Raw genomic sequence first — 5,851 nt, 5'->3', positions numbered from 1 at the left:
AAATCACTGTACATTATTAACTTTTGTGAAACACTGCCTGCATTTTCTAATACAAAAAAACCCCTAAAAACTGCTTTAGGAATGTAGAGAAATATCCAACTTAAATAGGGGGAAAGTGCACCATAATTACTGCCACACTGTAGTCATTTCTGCACTTCCCATGTTTCTTAAATATCAATCTTGTCTGATAATACACAATATAAAGAGCAATTGTAGATAAACAGGCATTTACATATACTTCTAAAGTCTTATTGAGAATATTCTGTTGGCATTGGCTAGCCAATCATAGGTGCATCTGCCGTAGCAGGTATGCACATGCTGTTGGTTTATACCATTGTGCATGTTTGGGACATTACTTCCATATTGCTGAGTACTATCATAACCATCTGGTAAGTCCCTGTTGGACTTCCAGCCCTAAAACTGGTCTATACACCAGCAGACACAGAATTACTTCCAAAGCTGCCACTGGCGTAATTTGTAGCAGTCTAAACACCATTCTGGATTTTGTCCCAAAATCTCTCTTAAGCACACTAGAGTAACCTCTGTCATAATTTTCCCTGCCTCTAAAGGTATTAAATGCACCCCTTTTTACTCCTTTACCCCTTTTTACTCCTTTACCCCTGGCATGACCTGAACCTCTGTCTTCAGCCAACTGAAACAACTTGGGAATCATTGCTTGATTAGCTTCACGAAGCACAGAGAGAAGGTCGCTCACTTGCTCTATATTAGGTGTAAAGAAAGTGTATGCTGTGCCTGTTTTGGTACTGTGAGCAGTTCTTCCAAGTCGATGAATATAATCCTCTGAGGAGTTAGGGTAGTCATAACTGATGACAAATTTCACTTCTCCCATATCTTTATGGTGCTGCAGTGTGGCAAAATAGCAGTCTAAACACCATTCTGGGTTTTGTCCCAAAATCTCCCTTAAGCACACTAGAGTGATGTTCAGAGTTTTGAACACAACAGCCAGACCAAAAGTAAGAACTTGGATAATTGTATTCCCAAGAACGGATGGGCTGCAAAAAAATCAGTTAAAATGGTTATCCACCATGAACACAGACACAGTTCAGTGAAGGACTGTGGGGGATGGGAGCTGGGTGGAGGGGGTCAAAGGGAAGAAGGGGGGGGCACTTGTAATACTTTAAACAATAAACATAAATTTAAAAGAATAAAATAAAATGGGTCCTCACTGGTTTGGCTCAGCGGTTACAGCCCACAGACTAAAGAGGCTCAGGTTAAATTCCCGGTCAAGGGCACTTACCTTAGTTGCATGTTCAATCCCCTGCCCAGGTAGGGTCCTAGAGGAGGCAACCAATCAATGTGTCTCTCTCACATTGATGTTTCTCTCTCTCTCTCTCTCTCTCTCTCTCTCTCCCCCTCCCTCCTCCCTCCCACTCTATCTAAAAAAAAAAAAAATCAATGAAAAAGTGTCCTCCGGTCAGGATTAAATAAATAAAAATGATTATCCATTCCCTATAGGAATACCACTGAAGTTGGAAAAAAAAAAAATCACACATCATCTGTGTGCTATTACCCACCCAATGACAGAGCCTGTCAAAAGGATGTGTATTCCCTAACACATTCCCAAATCAGCAAGTCCCTTTACAGATCAACAAGTGACATCTGAATGCTTCTGTGCAGTAGGGCCACTTAAAGGTTTACAGCAACCCTCATTTTGAGGACCTTTAAACAAAAACGTAACGTACATGGTCTTTTGCATTACACACTCAACAGTTCAAAATTCTGGCCACACTGCTTGTCTTGCCAAGACCTTATAACTGCAGCTTCAAGGAGAACATACCTGTCCCCCAAAAGTTGTTTCTATGCACTGTCTTGTTTAGGCAAGCACTTCCAAGAAGCCAGGACTCACTGGAGAATATGTCTCTCTCTGGCAGGTCTCCACATGATGACTACTGTGTAGGTGGGGGAGCAACTTTCAAAGCATTGCGTGCTTTTTCCACAGACAGGTGTGGGAAGTTGCTCCTGCTCTGGAGCTCATGCGTCAGTGCTCATCAATTTGGAAAACTTTTCAAAACTGCTCTCTCCATTTCAAATTTGAAGAAAATTTCACTGAACATTGAAGTTTGGAAACCTTTCTTCGTCATTTCAGCAAACTCACTGAAATGCAAAGACTCACAGATCACAGTACATAAACAGTTTGAAACAATGCTGTGCCGTGGCAGTCATGCAAAGAATGGGAAGAGGAATGTCAGGGCAGTGAATTGCAAGGATAACTTTCATTCTACCTCCCACCCCGAGAGCATGGTTTACGCTACAGAGGTGCTATGTTCTGCCTTGTGGAGATTACTGGCACACTTTCAGCTTTTCACCTCTCTAAGTGACTGGAAACAGCCAATCTTTAGTTCCCCCACCCCCTCCAGTCCTCTGATTGTCATGCCTAGGCCTTGCCACAAAGACTGCACCTTTATATGGAAGGGGAAAAAAGCTAGCCCTCTGGAAGCCACATATGTAGAAATCAGAAGAAGAGCTTCTCCATGTTTGAATTTATTTAGAACTCAGTCACGTTCCTGTTGACTTGTCACCATGGATACCCGTGGTAGGCCATCCGTCTCTCCTCATTTGTCTAGTAAGTTCACCACATCTTTTGGTTTCAACAAAAACAATGGTTTTATTCTTCTTCTCACTCATTATCTCTTCCATCAGATGAATAAGTTTTGCATGCTTTTCTACATCGTGGCACATCCACAATCTGAAGAATGTTGTGGTTCGAACTCAGTTTCAGTGCTCCAACATTTATATGAAGGTAGTCTTTTAGGAAATCTTCAGCAAGCTGTCTTCTTGACCAAGTTGCACTCAACATGGGGTTTGCCTGTCAGGTCTTATCTGATCCACAATCTTCCTTGCTCGGGGTTTGATGCCCATATCAAACATTCTGTCTGCTTCAGCAAGGACAAGGTAGGTGGTTCTTCTCAGATTTGTTTTCCCACACTCTAAAAAGTCAATCAGCCTTCCAGGTGCTGCAATACAGATTTCCACACCTCTCTCCAAAGTTCTGTCTTGCAATCACATCCATGACATTGTACAGGGAAGTTCGCTTCATAAAAATTCAGAACTGGCTCGGGGCAGTTGTAACCTCGAACTGTAATTTCCTTGCTTCTGTATTTCTCCACCGCTTCTGTTGTGCACCTAGCCAGATCAGGGGTTTTGATAAAGAGTATTCTCAAATCTGGGCAGCTCATCAAGAGTCCACTTCTTTTTAACTAGTTCCTCCCTGGGGTTTCCCAACTTCTTTCCTGATAGAGGCTCTGCCCTACCTCCTCCAAATCGAGATGCACCAAACCCTGGATCAGACCAGGGTCTTGGTCACTGGAATATCCTGACATGGTATCAATGATTGTGGTTGGTGACAAAACAGGTGGAGAGAACAAGCATGAGGAGTCTCTGGGGTAGCTTTGGGGACAGCAAAGCCTTGTGGGAGCAGTAGTGGTGGAGGGGCAGTGGTGGCAGGAGCCTGAGCTGCTTGCCTACAGATGGGTGAAAATGATTGAGGTTCATAACATTCTTTTGTTGTTGCTGTTCATTTTTTTCTTTATTGATTTAAGAGAGAGAGGAAGGGAAAGGGAGAGAGAGATAGAAGCATCAATGAGAAAAAACATCGATTGGCTGCTTCCTGCATGCCCCCACACTGGGGATTTGGCCCACAACCTGGGCACGTGCCCTGACCAGGAATGGAACCGGTGACCTCTTGGTGCATGGGTCGACGCTCAACCACTGAGCCACACCAGCTGGGTCATAATATTCTTTATGCTGAGATTCTACAAGTCGCCTCTAGCAGTTTCGTGAAAGTATGTCACATAAGCTTTATATATTTTATATATATATTTAAAAGCAGATCATAAGCCACAAATACCTTTTTTTTTTCCTGGCATAATACAGGTGACTAGAAAACAACACTGTTCCACTCTCCCAAAGTCTGGCTTGGAGGAATGGGTCCTGATGCTCACTGTGTTTCAACATGCAGGGATTCTTATTTCTTATGCACTCATGGAGTACTTTCAAGAGATCACTCTAGAGCAGCATAGTAATACAGGTCTGGCCTCCAGATACGTTCTCTCGAACATTCATGATTCATTGAAAGAAAGTGATCAAACATCCAATCCTACAGCTGTCTTCACTTTCCTATGACCTGACCTCACACATTTCCAACTCTGAACCGTTTTTGGAGTTGCCACTCTAGCCTAGAACACTTTCTCCCTTTCTCTCCACTTTTTAGACCTTGTACTGCTATATGCCAAATCACTCCAAAATGTGTTGGCCTAAAACAATATCCATTCATTGAGCCCAGGAGTCTGTGGGTTGGCAGTTTCGACTGGGCTCAGCCAGCAGTGTTCTATTCTCAGCCAGGCTCACTGACGGCTCTGCCTGGCCTCAGAGGGCCTCACCTAAGAGAGCTCATCTCTTGAAAGATGTGGCCTCTTTTCCCTCAGCAGGCTTAGCCTGGGCTTCTGTATGGCAGTTGGACATGATCCAAGACAGTGGCCAGAAGCATACAAGGCATCTTAAGGCCAAAGCTCAGAACTGTCACCTTGTCACTGCCACCATTGCAATGCCAGTCATGTTCCAGGAATGGAGGAGTAGACTGAATGTGAGGAGCTGAAAACTTGCATTGCCAAGGGGCAGAGACAAAGAAGGGGAAGAATGAAGGCCATTTCTGCAAATAAACCATCACCCAGAGAAAGCACCTTTTGAGGTCCACATACCCTGGGAAGCTCCTTTCTTTTTTTCCCCCAGATACAGCGGGAGGGAGAGAGAGAAAGAAACATCAACATGAGAGAGACACTTCGACTGGTTGCCACCCACACAACCCCAACCGGGCCGGGGACAAACTGCAACCGAGGTATGTGCCCTTGGCGGGAACCGAACCCAGGACTCTCTGGTCCGCAGGCCGGCACTCTAACTCCTGAGCCAAACTGGCCAGGGCAGAAGCTCCTTTTTTAAATACTAGACGCTCAGAGGGACTGCTCCCCACAGTGCACACCTCCTGCACTTGCAGTCTGTGTCATGCCTCCTCACTTTTGATTGTGTTATTCTACTGAGCCCAAATGTTTGTTTTACTCCAATCTCTCCAAATAGATTGTAAGCTTGTTAAAAAGCAGACACCATATTTTTGGTGTTCCCTTGTTTTAACCCAGGTTGGGGCACACACTAAGCACTCAATGAATATCAGCTGATTACTCATGGACTGATGTATAGTGTGCTCACCACCGGTCACCTCAATACTGCCCAACACTGTCACAGAGAGATGGAATTCCAGGCAATCAAAACAACAAGAAAAGTTTAAAGCACTGGCTTAAAGAATCATGAAATGCATACATACCTCCTCTTAGTAGTTTATAAAGCATTTTATCTATAATTAAACATAAGCTGCTTCTTATATTTTTAATGCCTTTTTCGATATGTTGTTTTAATGCCCTCACCTTACTCCTATTTTCTCCTACTCTCTCAGCTGAGTGGGGGAATTCTTGTGGATATTTTCTGTGTGAAGGTAGGGCTTATTAGAACAGTTCAGTACTAAGAACTATTTGCACATGTATTTAATTTCAGTTCTTGGGGTCCTCATTTTCGAGGGCACCCATACATTGGAAGATGTTACCTCCTTTGGCCCTTTTAAATGAAGAGGGAAGTCCAGCTGGTGTTGCTCAATGGTTGAGCATCAACCTATGCACAAAAAGGTTATTGGTTGGATTCCCAGTCAGGACACATGCCCAGTTTGTGGGTCCGATCCCCAGTGGGGGGCATGCAGGAGGTGGCCAATGGATGTTCTCTCTCATCAATGGTTCTATCTCTCCCTCTCACTTTCTCTCTCTCTAATATCAATAAAAAGAAGGGAAAA

General features: G+C 43.9%; 1 pseudogene; it reads right to left on the bottom strand.

Annotated features, from left to right (window-relative positions):
* Positions 1-248: 248 nt before the first annotated feature.
* On the bottom strand, positions 249-4,575 carry LOC118623036 (annotated as a pseudogene).
* Between the last annotated feature and the right edge of the window lie 1,276 nt (positions 4,576-5,851).

The sequence above is a fragment of the Molossus molossus genome, unplaced genomic scaffold, assembly GCF_014108415.1.
Source record: "Molossus molossus isolate mMolMol1 unplaced genomic scaffold, mMolMol1.p scaffold_m16_p_9, whole genome shotgun sequence".
Classification (NCBI taxonomy): Eukaryota; Metazoa; Chordata; class Mammalia; order Chiroptera; family Molossidae; genus Molossus; species Molossus molossus.
The sequence above is the reverse complement of the archived record's forward strand: the minus strand, read 5'-3'. Positions and strand labels throughout refer to the sequence as shown.